At 33.0% G+C, this 18,556-nt stretch overlaps 1 protein-coding gene and 1 long non-coding RNA gene across 3 annotated transcripts in view; one reads left to right on the forward strand and one right to left on the reverse strand.

Annotated features, from left to right (window-relative positions):
- The window catches only part of LOC108365281 (stearoyl-CoA desaturase 5-like), a 21,643-nt gene extending 10,987 nt beyond the window's left edge, over nucleotides 1–10,656 (reverse strand). The window contains exon 1 of one of the 2 annotated variants that reach the window (XM_017619271.1): nucleotides 10,511–10,656. The gene's annotated coding sequence lies outside the window, so the exon portion shown is untranslated. Of the gene's footprint in view, nucleotides 1–10,311 lie in introns of both variants that reach the window. The other variant, XM_017619272.1, reaches the window with a different exon arrangement.
- Nucleotides 1–15,964, forward strand: part of LOC108365283 (uncharacterized) — a 22,481-nt gene extending 6,517 nt beyond the window's left edge. The window contains exons 2-3 of the long non-coding RNA XR_001847903.1: nucleotides 4,309–4,314; nucleotides 15,856–15,964. This is a non-coding gene — a long non-coding RNA (uncharacterized LOC108365283). The remainder of the gene's footprint in view (nucleotides 1–4,308; nucleotides 4,315–15,855) is intronic.
- Nucleotides 15,965–18,556: the final 2,592 nt, after the last annotated feature.

Raw genomic sequence — 18,556 nt, forward strand, 5'->3', positions numbered from 1 at the left:
CCCCCTCCAACATTTGTGATTTTGTTTTAATTTAAACTAGCAATCTAATAAAAATATTATAAAGTACCACTTCATTAAATTTAATCTATGTAAATCGGGCACATAGCGAAAGCGAAAATAGCACGCATTTCCACAAAAGATGAGTGCATTAAAATCATGTGTGACTTCAGCATCTAAAAAAATCACTTGTAAATTTAGTACTCATTTCAAAAGCCACTCACTCGTGAACTCATAGCTGAGTGGTAATCAACAAACTAAGGTGCTAGGTAAGTACTGACCCATGACTAAGTGATTTCATGCCTGATTCAGTGTTGATAGAAATAATGGGTATCAAAGACTTTAGACCTTACCTCCATACTAAATTTATTTAACCGCTCAGCTGCTCACTGACAAGGCGGTTGTCTATGATAGTACTAGAGATTATTTACTATTTGTTACGAGAGTTATTTATCGAGCACAATAAGCTCAGGCATGCAGGCAGGCAGATGAAGTTTTAGTACAAGAGTACCATATAAAAGGCTACTGCTTGGCTTGCAATTAACCAAAAGAGCCAGATTGTATGAAAATATAATGAAATGTGAATGCTTCTTAAACGGAGATTGTAATAAGATTACACAAGTACTTATGAGCCGTTTATGTTGAAAATGGCATAAGTCATTTCATGCCATTTGACTTCGGTGCACATTTACTTGTAACTGAACGCGTCTGCTATTCGTTCAACTTCATCAGCGTAAACGGTTTTGTCATTACTCTTTGACGGTAGAACCACTTATAGATGCATTTAGTTAGAAGTAACCACCCAGTGAGGAGAAAAAAAAAATGTCCACAATTTTTTGCTTTTTTAATTTGCAAAGCTAAAATAAGTGGTAACGTTTACGAACAACAAATAGTAGGCAATTTAAGGCATCTATAATAAAATAAAATGCTTCGTAACTTTTCAAATTTTTTCGCGACTATTTAACACTAGAAAGACGAACAGGATCGTTTGCCCCATTTTCATATTTGACTGCCAGTATTACTTTACCAGTTATATTTTTAAATTGGGTTTTTTGTTATTAAAATAAAAATATGAAAATTAAAGTTGAATTTTTATTTTATTTTTTGAATAAATAAACAGTCTATGATTTAAAATTATACGTTTTTTCTTGCCAAAAATTAACTTTTCAGTGTTTTTGGAGCGCTTCATGATTTTTTACGGCTTATTCGGGAACTAAGGGAACCTTTGTGGATTTTTTGAGGCTTAAAGGGATGGTTCGGGCTCTAATTTTCGGTAGTTTCGGTTTTTTTTCGTTATTTTTTGGGATTTTTTTTCAGAATTTTTCGAGATTCCTTATATAGTCCAAACACTAAAGGCAGAGTCACTGTTCATATTAGGGCAACTTTTTATTACGGAAATATGATTCACCGGTATGAAAATTTAACGATTCAAAGTTTTAGGACCACTCTTTTATGGCTTGAAATCCAACACTTTTTTATAAACCATATATCGTTTTCTTTTTCGTGATCAGAATGAAAATTTACTACCAAGAAAAAACAGATTATGAAAATTAATAAATGAAATCGAAATTTTTCGCACATGTTTATTTTGTATGTAGTATGTATGTACATATGTATGTACATCGGTGTGTATGTTGATATAATACTAAATTTTAAGCAATAATTCGACAGGAATACTTTATTGCTATTTATTGATTTTCATTTCAGCTCAAAACCGAACATTCATATACATAGGTACACATTTGAGCACATCTATGATGCTACATATGTACATTTCTATCATATACATATCTTATTTATTCATTCACAACACGCACTCTCAAATACCATTCAATTTGTTTGAGTACAATAATTGTAGAATAATAGACACTGTTCTAAGCGTATTTTTTTTTTTTTTAATTTTTTAGCAAGCGTCAACAGGCTCTCCTCAACAGCACTCCCACTCCAATCACCCCGCATAGTGACACCATAGAGACGCAATAATGTTTGTTCATAGTACGTAAGTGTGTGTGTACGAAAACTATAGGCGTCACTGTAATAAGTCAACGCCAATGCGATATAGGGACAACCTGTGCCACTGCCATTGTCACTGACAACGATACCGCCGCCATCGACAGCAACACCAACACCAACATCGACAAGGCGCTTGAAGAGTCGCACGCATTTGCGCATGCGCATGCCAAACATACTAATTTCGTTGTATGGATTTGCTGCTTTTTTTAAGCTGGCTTTATACTTTGGTTCCGCTTGAATGTTCGTACATACTTATGAACATGTATATACAGTATTCACACATGGAATAATGACCGATGTTTGTTTTGTTTAATAAATATGTATCTAGCTTTGATTTAAAATTTTGGTTATTTGGTTAAAATTTTGCTGATATTTTGCGGAATTTTTATAATTTTGCACAAAGCATAAAATTTGGGTTTGAAAAATATGTAATAAAAAATCCGCAAAGTGGCATTTAAATTTTCAACTTTTTAAACAGAGTTTTCACAATCTTCAGTTCACAGTTTTATAGCCCATTAAATTCTAGCATAATAAAATGCTACGAAATTGCGTAGGTTTTTGGAATTTTTTCAAAGCATTTTCTTCCACACAAAGTACATTCGAGTTTTGTTTATGAACAAAGGCGTGATAGAGTCGGAAATCATTTATCAAATGTCAGTGCGATTTTTCAGCAACTTAAAATTTGCTCTTAAATATACAAGAATTTAATGGGCTATAAAACTACTTAGTCAAAATTCTGAAACATCTGCAACTTTGAAAATTTAGATGTAACTTGGCGGATTTTTTATAAATTTTTAAATCTAAATGAAAACTCTGTAAAGCAAAATTCCAAACTAAACAAACAAAATTTGAAATGAAAACCTAGCTATTCATTAAACAAATCTATCGGTCATAATTCAATGAGCAGATACTGTATGTACGTACAATGGCGGCCAAACAAATAGGAACGGGACATTTTAACAAGCACAAGAGCCGAAACTTATTAAAATGTCGCGTGCCTATTTATTTTCCCGCCACTGTATACATACATACCCTGCCAGAAATTGGAGGATAATTTTATCGCTCATTTCACAAAAGCAAAAAAACACTTCTATCGTTTTCCTATCTTCTTAACAGGTTTACGCACGATTATTATTACGCTTTGCTGCTTCGAAAGTTAACCACATCTCTGGAAGTTTTTTCAATTTTAATAAATTTAATTATTAAGCTGAGGTGTTAATTGATTTATTATCTTAATGCCCATTTACTGTACATTTCTCAAACTGTTTTTTTTTTTTTGCTTCTTAGTATTTAGTTTAAATTTCGAGAAATGTGTGTGCATTTGAGCCTGTAATCTAACGGAAAACAGAATGATGAAAATATGAAAATTTCGTAAGTAACTCAGCGGCTGTGATTGCAAGTTCAAAGGTATCCCGAATTTCCCCTAAACCTTAATAAAAAAAAATATTTAACTTTCCAAAGAATCTTCTTTAACACTTCTGGCCTTATCAGACAAGTTACTTTCAGTCCTATCTAAATAGTTTCTCCCGACAGCGAATAAGAATTCGAAAAAACATCGACATAAGCGGCGATGATTTGCACAGAAATGTCGTAACGAATTACTGACTTCCGCGATAGAATATGCTGACAGGGATGCATGATGCGTTCAAATGTATGCCGACATTTAAGTTTGTTTGTATGTATATATGTGTGTAAGTAATGCGCGGTCATCCCAAATCGATACCAATCGCGCAAAAAATCAATATGCAAAAAGGCAAACCGATTGGCGTGCATATTGTGAATAATCAATTTGATCGACTCATTCAGTTGACGTGCGTGTTAGCTGCTTGCTTTGCTATATTTTTTTATTCTTTGAAAATAATTTTTCATACTACATATGCACATAAATATACATATGTATGTATAAATTTAATTTTTGTTTTTTTTTTTTAATTTTTAATATTCCACTTATGGTCTGCAAAACTTGGAATAATTCATAAGTTTTCTCTTACTTTGTTAACCATACGTGATCTTAATTCTCACAAAAAAACAGCAAAATAAAGAGCATACTTCAGGTTCTAGAATCCATATAGATACGAGTACTTACAAGGGAATTAAGTAGCTAGGTATGCATGCAATATTGTATATATGTATGTCGGTAAATTACAAAAGCTCAATTGACTAAGCTACGTAGCTAAGCGGCATGCCAATACATAGTATGTACACACATACATACATATCTGACACAAAGGCACGCAATACCCACGCCCGCGCACCATTCTACTGGTACTACTTCCTCAATTCATTATTGTGGTCAAGTAGGAAGTTAAAATATTCTTTTGGAGGGTTTTTCTTGTTATTGCCATTGTTATTTGTATTTATTTTTGAGTTACCAGTCTATTGAAACACTCAAAACTAGTTATTGCCGCAATCGGTGGTGCCGACATGAGTGCTATTTATCTAACAGACAAGAATAATTAAGGAATAAGAATATTCCAAGCCCTTTGTATTGATGAAGAATCATTAATTACAGTTATATGCTACGATGTATGTACATTACTTCCGATGGATATATGTATGTACATATGTATGTATGTATGTAACAAGAAAATTTTAGAAATTCTATTTATGAAATATGAAGTCATGATTATGTCAAGTTTGTATTATTTTTCTTACATATTGCTTATTCAATAATTCTACATAGTGCTTTTTAACAAACAAAAACATGACAAACGAATAAAAATCGCCAAATATATAAACAAAATTTTTTTTTATTTTAAGCGTTCTAGGGTTAAAAAGTAGGGATTTTATTCCTATGAAATCACGGAAGCAAAAATTGGTTTTTCTTTTCTCAAATACCCTAACCTAACCTAACCTAACCTAATGCCACTGGTATTTTTTAATGACCAAAATAATTTTTAAAAATGTGGTCATTTAATGCTTTGTGGAAATTCAGCATTAGACGGCTTTAAATATTGAATAGCATCAAAAACGAATTCTTTATTGCCAAACCTTCTAGTCTCCTAATAGATAAGGAAAAGGTTAAAATGTTAGGCCTCACCCTTAAAAATTTTCTAAATGAAAAAAATGAATGAAAATTATTGAAACACATTCATATGTATCCATAAACTCGCTGAGTCGTGGCTGGTAAAAGTCACAATTTTTTAGAACTTTTGCAATTTAAAAAAATAAGTTCATCCAACCCTTGGTTAGCAGATTGTCCTTCGTGTTACCACATTCGGAACTGCGCCCAGTAGTTAATCGATAAAACGCCTCCAACCGATTACGTAATTACGAATTCGGCTAATCTCAATGCTCCAGAGCTCTTCGAGGCTACTATTAACGATGTGAGAGCCAAAGTAATTCCCCGACCTTAGCCTCGCATACGCTGGGCTCCTAAGAAGCAAGTGTTGAGGTGATTCCACCTCGTCATCTTCCAGGCAACTGCGACATCCGGGATCAGGTAATATGTTCAGCATACAAAAGTGAAAGCTGTGGCTTTGTAAGTGCGAGGAGTGCTCTCGATACTGATACTTAGTACTGATTTAAAACTCCCGACAGAAGACCAACCCTATCGTCCAGTTTTGATCCATCCTTGAAGAAGTTCACTGCTCCCCCTGTCAATGTGAGAGTTCAACTCTTGGTAGCGACCACTATTTTTTCCTCCATGATAGTGATATTTTAAGGACCACCTTAATATATACACAACATACGAAATATTTTACTTGTTCCAACCATCTCACCAGGATGCTCTGATAGATTTACCTACTTTGCCTATGGTAGCTTCAAATAGGTCTGCTAGTTATGCTGTCATGATTCCTTTGCTTTCTGATATTTTGTACCTAAAACAAGCAAGGCCTGACCAGTAAATTGTAGACGTAGAGGAGGGAAGTACTAAGCTTGCCACATGTTTGCCTAAGGACCAGTGGCCTACTAAAGTTGCTACACATCTGAATATACTTTATCTCGAAATGTTCATCAATATTTGCATACGCTACTATTCAGTCAGAGATAAGATATTAAACAATCTGCCGGTCGTGTACCAAAGGACTAACAACTAGCCTAGCAATGTAGTCTTCCTTTGTAAGTGTAAGGCCATAGCATTCAGATTAAAGTTTCAAAAAGTAAGAAGTCTCGGCTTCAACTATGTATTTACATGCATTTCTAAGTCACTAGCTATGCAAAAAAACTTACTTGCTATTTACTTATGCACTATGCAATTTCAACATACATACATACATACATGCATGCATATGTACATATCTATGACTGCACTACTACTAAGTCACGCCAATATATGTATGCACTTAGAACAAGACCCAAAGGTGCAGCCTACATATTTGCAAACTGGCATAAAATACATAAATATGCATGCATTAGCGCTAGTAAATGTATTGCGGTCAGACATCGGTCAAAATTTTCTAAATACAAAGCAACGAAACATTATTATAAAATTTTCTGTGTTAATGAAATTCTAAATAAAAGTACGTATGTATGATGCATGCAATTTAATGCAATTTTGCAGTATAACACTCAGGATCAGTAAGTAGTGCAGTCTTCTATGGAAAAAACATGTGAGCCATAAATGCATTATGCATTATTCGTACGACATACATATGCATTCATAACTTTCAGAAACGTAATGGTAATTTGAAATGGCGCATTAGAAATTGCATTTTGAAACCGTTTTATTATCGTGATTTTTGCTCTACTTTTGTTTCGTTTCTTTTCTGTAATCTAATTTGAATTGGAAAAGGCTGAGTTGTAAAATTAAATTTTGCAATTTATGTATTAATTTTTTGTGGCATACATACATATATACGAATAAAAACCGACGTGCATTCTTAAATAATTTTTACATTACAATTTTTGTTTTTCTGGAATGCAAAAATAAATATATGTCAATCAGAATATTTAGATTGTCAAATGAGAGTGTGAACAAATGAAAATACAATAACAATGCACGAAATAATTATAAGACCAAAATTGAGGCTCATTAATAACATGGTTTTCAGAGCAGAAAACGCCTTTATCTGGCAACACTAGCGTATCACACAACTACATATATCTATAGTGAGTTAACTCAAAAATCCGATCCCATGAAGAAAAAAATATTTGCATTTATTGTAGGCAAGTTCTATGGATTTCTTTATGAAAAGAAATCGTACAATATTTTTTTTTAATTTATCGCTCTTTAGATCTTATGTGCGATATGCACATGCCGAATTAACAGCAATAAGGGGGACCGGCTGTAATAGAGGCGAAATTTCTCTACAATCCAAGCAGCAATTATGTAAATCCTCACAGTGCGAGAAACTCATCAGAAGAACCTTAAAGAGCTTGCCACGAAAGTTAGCTTTAACGTGGTATGGGTACCCGGGCATAGTGCAATACCGGGAAACAGCGCGGCAGAAATGCTTGCAAGGGTAGAAACTCAATTAATTCTGCACAAGATGCAGGCGTCCCACTTTCTTCATTCAACCATCGACTGAAATCTATTTTGAAAGAAAGAACCAACATGTTGCGTTACTAAACAGATCTGGTCATATATTAATGAGAAAATAACCAAAAATTATTAGCATATTTGTCGTTATCATTACAGGATACGGTTTAGCCGGACGGTGTTTAGCTGAGCTCGAGTCTGTGGACATCCGCGACCTTCAACCATAGGTTATACGATGGTTCTATCAAACGAGAAACTAAGGGAAAGGAAGAAGAGCTCGTAAATAGTGGCATCACATTGTCTCTCTGTCGTAATGTGCGGAGTAGCAACCGCCGCAATCTAAACTAATCTAGAATTTGATACATCTATCAATTCAGAAATTAATTTTGTTTTATATTTGGACTTGGCATTTGACTAATTAAAAATAGCGCAACTAAAGAGCTAAAACTCGTCTATCTCTTTATATTAAATACAATTCTAATGGTTTTTACGGTCTTTGCCAAATGCTAGTGTTTGGTTTTATAAATATTTTGCACTGAAGTGCAAATGGTCACGTGGCGCAGAACTAATACAACAACATTAATGGCATATATGTATGTAGTACCGCTATAAAATACAGACTGATCATATGGCATTGTTGACAGTGAATGATATCATCTGGTTGCTTACTATGAAAACTGTGTTGTTAGCGAAGTCTTAATTTTGGTCTTATAATAATTTCCTAATGGTACTTACTTATTCATTCCCTCCTAGCGTAACGCTATGTGTGCATTTATTTAAGTGAACCATTTTATTATACACATTTAATAAGAGGTTTTAATTAAAGTAAAAATATTGGGAAAGGTAATGGGTATCAGTAAAAAAAAAATTGCTGAGCATAGACGCTTAACTTCATTGGTTTTGAGTAGAAATGAAGTATGTAGTACGGTCTTCTTTTCGATTGAGTGTTAGTTTGAAAGTAAGTATTTGATAAGTTACATAATATAAAGTTCTTCTCAAACTCTATGTATATTTTCACAAGCAATCAAAGTGCCGCTTGTTACTTAACCTATAAAATAGGCCAAAGCCGCGTTTTTCCCACTCTTAGTTTAGGTTATTAAACACTCCCCAGCCTATAGAGAATTGATAAAAAAAACTGATGATTTGTATTGTAAATTGTGATCTTCTAGCTAAAAAAATTTAATTCTGACATCAAAAAAAATAATTATCTTTAAAAATATGTACAAAAATTAATTTTTTTTTTCTATTTGTTAAAAAAATATATTAATCTCATCATTCTTCATAAAAAATAAAAATTTAATTGTTATATTTCAAAATTTATTTTCTACAAAAATTGTTTTTCGATGACGAAAAAATGTTGGCCAAAAAAAAATTTTTTTCTAAAAATAAATTATTATTTTTAATTTTAAATAGTGAGTTTAATAAATTTATCTTTCTTACACCAATTGAAAGAAATGAATATACTAGATATACATTTTTTAATACATTTTCTAAAAAAATATTTATGGTATCTATATACTTAATTAATTAATTTTCTAAAAAATTATTTTTTTCAAAAATTTTGAAATCCATTCAGAAGTCATGTTCTACAGTTTTTTGAATTTAAAAATTAATTAATAATTATCGCTAATTGTAATATTGTGTTTTCACGTGCAGGGCATCCTAAATCAATATTCAAAGAAATCAATACAGGCGTTTCCAAGTAGGTAACAAATTTTCCAGATTTTTTAATGACATGACATATTTCTAAATTTGCATATTGTTGCCATTATTGCTTTCAAAGCAAAAGTAAACAACCCCAGAACTTTGCTACACACAACAAAATAATAATTATTTGTGAGGATGCTTATTTTGACCCACTGTCATTTTTGAATTAACATGACCGCGATTTAGAAAATATTATATCCAAAATATTCCATATTTCACGCAAAGCTATATACATATATATACACTCTATGTTATCTGAAAACTTAAATGTCTAATAATGAGTTTCCACTCAACCAGAATCGTGAAATTTGGACACCAATCGAGATTCCAACTGAAATTCCGTTATTTTTCTCAATTTGGCCATAGAAGAAATTGAAATTTTATTTCAATATCAAGATTGTGGCTCCAAAATTTTCTTACTGTGAATGATTTTTGAACAAAATAATTAATGGCCGATAAAAAAAAATAAAAATAAATATTCCTCAAAACCAACAAACTTTTTCAAGTTATATTTTAAATTTGTAAGCCGCAGCGAAACTGAAATTGGAATTCAAATCGAGACCAATCGTGTCAAAAGTTAAAATTTTAAATCGAAATCGGGATTTTCAATTTGGTATCAAGCTATTATAATGCAGATAATTTTCATTTAAAGCTATCTCTAAAAAATATAATTTTTTATTGCAAGACCTGGTACAACATTGAACTCTGGTATTCACTTGAATATCTCGTCTGAATTTCACAAAAATCGTATATGTAATATATTTAAGGGATGCACAGTGTGTCGTAACTAATGATATTGTCATAATGTCATACATTTTTAAAGGCCAACAATATTTTTGGGTGATTCACCCTAGCTACAAAACATTTTCAAACCCTTCAAAACGCATAACTTTATAACAACAACATGAGAGTTATGACAGCTCGTGAATACCCTCAATAACATTTTTTTTTTTAATTTTTTTTTTATAATGCTTTGCCGCATTGCAAACCACTATTTCAGAGTTCATTTTCTTTTGTAGTCAATAATGTTTATTTTCATTTCCATCTCACTTTTCTGTTTAGCACATAATGTCTCTTTGTTTTTTTGTTTCATAAGTTCCACTGTTCGTTTTCAAATCAGCAACACTAACTAATTTAATATCCATAAATGTTTATTGTTTATATTCTCTCACCTTAACTTATTATCTTAAATCTCGTAATCCTTTTGTTTTGCAAAATTCACAACTATGAATTTCACAAAAGGTACGTACGCGCTTTCCTCTTTCACAATGTTCTTGAGAGTATTTTTTTATCTATATGTTTTAAATAAATAGTTTTTTGTTTGTAACAATTTACTTAATTTTACATTTATTTTTCGTTGACACACCGCACCTTTTATCCGCTTTGCTGCAAACTTTTTCAACGCGCAAGGATAATAAAACGTCGTCGCGTATCGAACACGTACTACGTCACCTCTCAAAACTTAAAAGAATCTATGAATTTAGAAAATAAGTACTCATTCGCACTGGTGGTCGTCGTCGTCGTTTGCCGCCGATCAGAGTGCGTTCGTTGTTGACTGTATGAAGCCAGTAGACAAACAGTTTACCTAGAAATAATTACACCGAATTTTAAAGACAATTCAAATGTGCTGTCTTTTAATGTTTTAATAGTTGTGTGCCTGAGCCAGCATACATACATACATGCATACATACAAATGTACGAGTATGTGTGTGTGTGTGTTTGTATTCTCGAATGTTGTGTAGAATTTGTAGTTCTTGTTGGTACATGCATACATACATACGCTTAATGATTGCTGCTAATTCGGAACGCTCTTCTATTGTTGCTCGATCCGATCGCTTGTTCGCTGATCGCCTAATCTACGATGAGTATGTATGGATGTGTATCGGTCGAGAAGTTTTTGTTATGTGTTGTTGTTGTTGTGTCAAGCGCTTATACTCAAGTGGTTGTTGTGGTAGTGGTGATGGCAGTGGTAAGTTGGTCGACAACTCAATCGGCTGAGTTAGGGGGTTTACGCCTAGCCGTAGATATCACTTCACAAGTCAGGTGTATCTATTGTTGTTATTGTATCAGTTGCAGTGTCGGTGGTCGTATTGGTGTTGACGTTGGCGTTGACGTTGACGTTGACGTTGATAACAAAGCATAGTGGTGTAGTATCTTGGGCTTCTTAGGGGCGACTTAGTGCGGTCAAGTTGATCATGTTAAACAATTTGTTATTGTTGTTGGCATGAAGATGCGGCAATGTGCTAGTGATCATTTTCGACTTATTTTGCTGCTTGTATTCCATTGTACTGTGCATAACATGAAACACTTTTCGCAAAAAATCAGGTTTTAAGTTGCAGAAGTGTGCTAAATATTATTGTAGGTATTTTTGGTGCCATGAAATCAGTGCAATCCGGTAGCGTACGAGCCACCAAGAAAATAAATTTGGTTAATGGTTTATGAATTGCTTAACAACTTTTTGGTCATTGGTATTTTTCAACTTAGATGCATATAAACTTTTTTTTTATATTGCGACATTTATTCTGTTTGTGAATTTTTATATATGTACATATGTACATACATACTTGTCTTTATAAATTTGACTTCAGCATTTCAGAATGAGTGACGAACAAATAAATGAATTTCAAAATCTTAGTCAATATATTACTATTTGCTTAAGTATGTGTTATTCAAAAGACGTTGGTAGAATAATACCAAAGCTCATATGAAGAATCATCACGGGATCTTATTATGTGATCCTATTCTTAAATATATGACTTCAAACTTCACTAGGAATTATTATAAAACATAAAATTCGGTGAAGAATTTTTTTAAATAAAATGTCCGGACATTCCTATGCCGCTATTCTTATCCTTTCAATGGTGGCGATTTTTATGCGGCATATCGCACGGGCAGCGCAAGGAGTGATCTGCCACCTTGGCTTTTATCTTCAGGCTATTCACATGTTGATGCAGGCTGCAATTTGGTAGCATGTTTTGGTAAAAATACAGTTTCTGTCACTCGAATGCTTGCTTTTCACGGTTTCTTTTACCCTGTGAGCCTCTTCCCAAAACCGTCGAAGCCTTTTACATATCTTTTTGATGCGCAAATCAATATTATCAGTATTCACATTTTCTAAATCTGGCAATACCTCAAATAGATGTTCCAAAACTTTTTCCTTTTTTCCACTTCTGTACCACTCAGGAGATACCAGAACTCAAACACTTCATTTCTTGAAAAGGAATAGATGTACGTACTATTACATATAAGTTAATAAAAAAAAATAAGTAATTATTTTTTTTACAAGCCTTTGAAAGTAGATAAAAGCTTATAAAAAAATATATTTATTTATATTATTTAAATCTACAGGGCATGGGCTTTCATTAAAAAAAAATTTAAAAAATTAAAATTGTGGGGCGCTGGATGGCAAGGTTTTTCAAAGTTCATCTTAAAACAAAAATCATCCAAATCAAAAATGGTCGACTGAGTATTTATTCCAAGGAGTTCGCTTCGAACAGAAGTTCAGTCCATAAAAGTACGCAGGCCGGTAAGATTTTTATGATCTAGATCTATGGAACTAAAATAAGAATGGAGAGAATCTGCGGAAAAAATATTCAAAATGCACCCAATGCTTTGTCCGAAGTTGTTAGGAATCAAAATGCACATACATTTTTATATTTGTTTCAAGGCATAAAGGTTTTAAATTATTCTCAAATATTAAATAAAGAAATATATAAAAAATTCTCATTTAGATCAGTGTTGTCCAACCGCAGGCGCATTTTGCATTTCAGGTAGCAAAAACCTCTGCATTTTAGGTAACAAAATGTTCTCTATGGAACCAGTGTTATCTTTCTCCAAAAAAAATCGATTTATGAATCATAATCGAAACACTGCTTTATCAATTAAGAGGAAATTGTTGTTGTCACAAAAAAAGCGAATGTTCTTTATTTCTGTGCATTCCTTTATTCTATCGAGCTGTATAAATTTTATTAATAAATGAAGGGTTTCATAGGGATCAATTAAGATTGAAGTTAATGTAGTCGCTGCCCGCAAAGCATAGCATGGTTTCAAAGTGAACCTCGTTGCGAACTCGGTTGGACACCATTGAGGTAGATGATTTAAAAAATTGAATTTTTTCCACATTTTTGCAACAAATATGTATCAAACGGGGTCACCTTTTCATTTGTGATTTTATTCCACAAATTAAAATGCATATTTCGTGTTAATATTAGATCTAGCCGCAAAAAACGCTAACCTGGTCACTAGAGTGGTCCCAAAAAAGTCGGAGTTTTAATGCCGGCACACCCTAGGATTAATCTATATCGAAAAAAATATACCCCAATTTTTTTATTTTAAAATCAAAAAATATTTAGGGAGTGCTCAAAGCGTTCAAAGTTTTCCATGTATTTTATATAGAGAAAAAACATCTTTTCGTAGAAATAGTGTAGAATTCTTGAAAATCAATATTTTTTCATCGGAAAACTTTACTTATCTTCAGGAGACTCCCAGTAATAATACTCAATTGTTTTTTTAACAATTTTTTCATGGTAACTATATTTTATAGGTCCTCCAAAGCCGTTAGAAAATGCAATGGGGGGACCAATAAAAAATCTTTTATCATAAAAAATGGTTAAATAAACAATTGGCTATTAATACTGGAAGTCTCCTGAAGAGAACCACAGTTTTCGGTTCGAAAAATATTGATTTTCAAGAGTTTTATACCATTTCTACCAAAAATTGTTTTTTCTCCATATAAAATACATGGAAAACTTTGTGCGCTTTGAGCACCCCCTAAATATTTTTTGATTTCAAATTAAAATAATATGGTATATAGTTTTTTCGGTATATAACAATCCCAGGGGGTGGCGGCATTAAAAATCCGACCTTATTTTTTTTACATACATTTTTGGATCACTTTACTGGTCACATAAGGGCCTATTTCAAAAAAAATGGCAGTGCCACTTTTCCACCGTGAGCATTTTCCGTATTGTCAGTGACAACTCAACAGTTTGGTAGGGTTTTTTTTTCATAAAAACAACACAGTTTTACGCCGACTCCGAACGGCGATTGTATTTTTATGAGAAGCTGTCAACTCCAATCGGGACCAAAACTTATATACGACATCTTCGACTTTAGTAGTATTGATTTCCAGTATTAAATACAAAAGAAACTAATTTTAATTATTGATTCTCCATAGAGGCTTCTGGCCTTTGACCCCTTTGCGACACGCTTTAACCGACTCCAATCGGGGCCAAAATGTATCTATATCTTCGAATATCGTAGTATCGATTTTGAGTATTAGATGAAAAAATAATAATAATTTTAATTTTTTCAGTCTCCATACAGGAATCTGAACTTTTACCCTGTGCGACACGCCTTAACCGTCTCCAATTGGGACCAGAATTTATATGTGATATATATGACCGTGGCATTATCGATTGAGGGCGGAGGACTGAAAAAAAACGTGCATTTGGTTTTCTAATGACCACCCTAATATACATACTTTTATATGGACATAAGTAGATAATTCTATAAAAAGAAATTTAGTTCCGGTCGCTGGAAACAAACTCTCATGGGCCTATTTTAAGTTAGCATATCAAAAAAGTTAAGTTGGGTTATTTACGCCGAAATTAATGACGGCTAATAAGCTTCGCGTTCTCATCAAAATTTTAGTTTATTTAAATTTCCTATACATGCTAACATACATTCATACCTACATACATACAAACAAGTTGTTTGGATTTATTTTAAGCGAATTCGAAAAGAGAAGAAAAAACAAATATTGAAATAAGATTAAGAAATATATGTACACACTCGTCGATACATACCATAAATACGAAATGAAACAAGAAGGTGAAAAATTAAGTGCAGAAATGCTGAATCTTTTGAATTTGTATTTATGTGCAAAAGAATGTCAGGGATAAAATGTTAGCACATAAAGGCAAAACACTAACCAACTAAGTGCTTTTACATATGTGTGTGTGTGTGTGTGTATGTTTTTATGAACAGCGAAAACCATCAATGGCTTCGTGGTTGGGAATAGCCAATGGGTTGGTAAATATTTTCCCAACTGTTACAATTCTAAAATTTAACACTTAATTGCTTTCGCAGGCATTGTTTATTCATACTCATAAGTAAATTTGTTTGTGTTTATCTTCTTCCACGCCTGCGTGCTTTACTTAACACACAGAGTTATTATGAATGTACTACACGCTTTTAGCTTAGGTGATAAGCCGCTTGAAGAGCACCATAATTTACTCGCAAGCATGTTTATATACATATATGTATGTATGTTTGTATATATGTATAGTCTATAGAATGTCTTTATCGTTGTAGTATAGTTTCCATGGATCAAGTGCTGGTCGTAAATGTGCTAAGTCCACTAAGTGAGACATACGATATGATTACTTGTCAAAATGTTTGTTTTAAACGAAATGTTTTGTCAATTTTCCTTTGCGATCTGTTTTGGTTAACTACAGCGGATATTGGCCAAATTTAACTTAACGACACTTCAACTTTATGGCAATGCAAATTTGCTGAAAATGACAGGAATCTTATGCTTATGCACGTATGTACATAGTTACAAAAAATATGTATATTATTAAACATATGTATGTACATTAGGGTGGGCAAAAAAAGTCAAGTCATAATTTTAATGCTGCCACCCCCTGGGATATCGAAAAAATATAGCCCTAAAAGAAGCACTCAAAGCTTTCGATGTATTTTGCATGAAAAAGAAAACAACTTTTCGTAGAAATGGTATGGAATACTTGAAACCCAATATTTTTAGATCGGAAAACTCTCGTTCGCTTCAAGCGGCTTCCAATAATAATACCCAATTGTTCATTTAACCATTTTTAATAATAAAGATTTTTTATTGTTCCCGCCATTGCATCTACTATGAAAGAATGGTTAAATAAATAATTGAGTATTATTACTGGAAGTCTTTTGAACCCAATCATAGTTTTCCGATTGAAAAATATTGATTTTCAAGTACTCTATAGCATTTTTACGAAAAGTTGTTTTTTTTCATACAAAATACATGGAAAACTTTTAGCGCTTTGAGCGAACTCTAAATATTTTTTTTATTTTGAAATAAAAAAATAGGGGTACATTTTTTCGATGTAGAAGAATCCTAGGGGATGAGAGCATTAAAATTCCGACTACACTTTTCACATGCATTTTAGAACAGCCTCATGTACATACATACATGTACACATGTACATAACATTCTTTTTTTTTTTATTTCACACCAGGAAAGTAAAAACAAACTGCATTTACAACTTGGAATACACATAAATATACTTTAGCATAAAATTGCCAACGTAGTACAAGTTTTGATGGATAATTGGGCACACTTCAAGTCTTCATGGAAATGTGTAATTTGTCATAAGTGCAGTATTATTGTAAGTACATGTATGTATGTTTGTATGTGCTTGTCCGAGAACTCTGTCAAACAGCAACGAAAGGGACCTTGGGAACTCCTTGTTCACATATTGTATGTAGCTAAATGCACTTCAATTTATATGCATATGTACCTTACACTAATAAACATAGACACTCATAGTATTTTTTAAAGTGTAAAATATCATTTAAAATTCAAGTGTTTAAACTTAGTAAAAAGTGTAGAAGGGTCTCCATAGAACTTTACCTTAGCTTTTTCATCCTAAGGCAGCTTCAATAAATCATTACATTAGGAATGTGGCTTTATATCCACAGGGATTATTATTATTATTATTATGTTTATTGGTGCCCCCTTACCCTGCAGGCAAAGCTACCAGTTGTGAACCAGAGTTTGACAGCTAATGTTTCAAGATGTTCAGAAGACGCACAACGATCACTGATTTCTCTAGCAAAGGTTACGCTCAACTGCTGCTCCTTCCGAACCTGCTCATTTTAAAGTTTTTTTTTATGACAATTGGTACTATAGTCTTTGGCAAGCTTAGTTATGGAGCGACAGTCAGTTCAACAATCTGTGAATGTTTCCAACAAGCAAATTCGCCTACACACCGATTAACTATTTGTTGTAATTTTTATACCGGCGGAGTCATCGGACCGTACTTTTTCGAAAATAATGCCGTGAAATCATCGTGACATTATAACAAACTTTTTATGGCCTTAGTGAGATGGCATGGACTTGGACAATATGTGGCTTCAACAGGACGGTGCCACTTGCCACACTGGTCGTATTGCGGTCTTGTTCGATCGCCCTATACATACATACATCTGTATTTGGTGTCATCATTGCTGTTTTATTTCTTGTTTTTGTCATTACCGCCAATGTGTTCTCACTTCACATTTTGCATTCACACCGACGGTTACTAATCTGTTGCCGATGCTGCTGTGGCTGCGGCGGCGTCAATTCTGTGGCTGTTGCAATGATGCATTCAGACCACAATTTTCTTCAAGGTTTTTCATTAAATAGCTAGCAGTCATAAAATCATTAAATAATTACTAGAGTTACAGTGGCAGACAATCGACATCAGTGCAACATCATATCCAAAACAAAAGCAACAAATCAAAGAAAAAAGTAGCATTTAAGCAGCATCAAGTGCCCCTGCGGCCGGAATGTACCTTCACCATCAACACCACAGTAAAAATCGCAATCATTGTTACAACTACGAAAAAGCTATGTATACGCCTGTGTAAAGACCAGAATGTTATAAAAATTTTTAATTGAATATAGCAACATAACGATTTTTGTTGAAAACTACTAGGTAAGTACATGCATGTGGATATACATACATATGTATGTTTGTACATATGACATATGTGCATACATATGCATGTATATCCAAGTATTTATGGGTATGTATGTGCGTTTTTACATTTTAAATATTTTGTACTAAGTATTTCGTAATTCAACAACGGAGGCGAACTAACTAACCAGCCCATAAGAATACCACCGACGAAAATTTATGAGCATACAACAATGTATAAATTTAGTTTTTTGCCAACTCCTCTAAACAAAAGACCAATTTGTAGTAAAATCATATGTGGAAAATAGCACGTACTTAATTGTAAAAATAGTGTCAGCTGAGTACTTACTAACATATAACTACAAACAAACATATATCAACGATGGTTGGCATCGTAGAACGTTGGCAGAAATTCAAGCTTCGTTGATCTCTGCAACTGCATCATTGAAAATTTTAACAAAACATTAAATAGTTACATGCCATAGACATTGTGTTTATTTGTAATTAAATTTAATATATTATTGGACAAGCTTAATTAAACACAAATTATTTAAATAACTCAATGACGCTGTAGCTTCAGTGATCACTCGCTTTCGCTCATCCCTGGAGCGCTATTGGCCATAGTTATGCACTTATTTATAGGACTGAGCACGCAAACATTTATGGTATCTTTAGAACTTATATATTTATAAGAACTAGTATTAACCCAGCGGTTGAAATTCAAGTACTAAAATTAAGG

Source organism: Rhagoletis zephyria, unplaced genomic scaffold (genome assembly GCF_001687245.7).
Source record: "Rhagoletis zephyria isolate East Lansing unplaced genomic scaffold, Rhagoletis_zephyria_1.1 Rzeph_scaffold_01825, whole genome shotgun sequence".
Lineage (NCBI taxonomy): Eukaryota > Metazoa > Arthropoda > Insecta > Diptera > Tephritidae > Rhagoletis > Rhagoletis zephyria.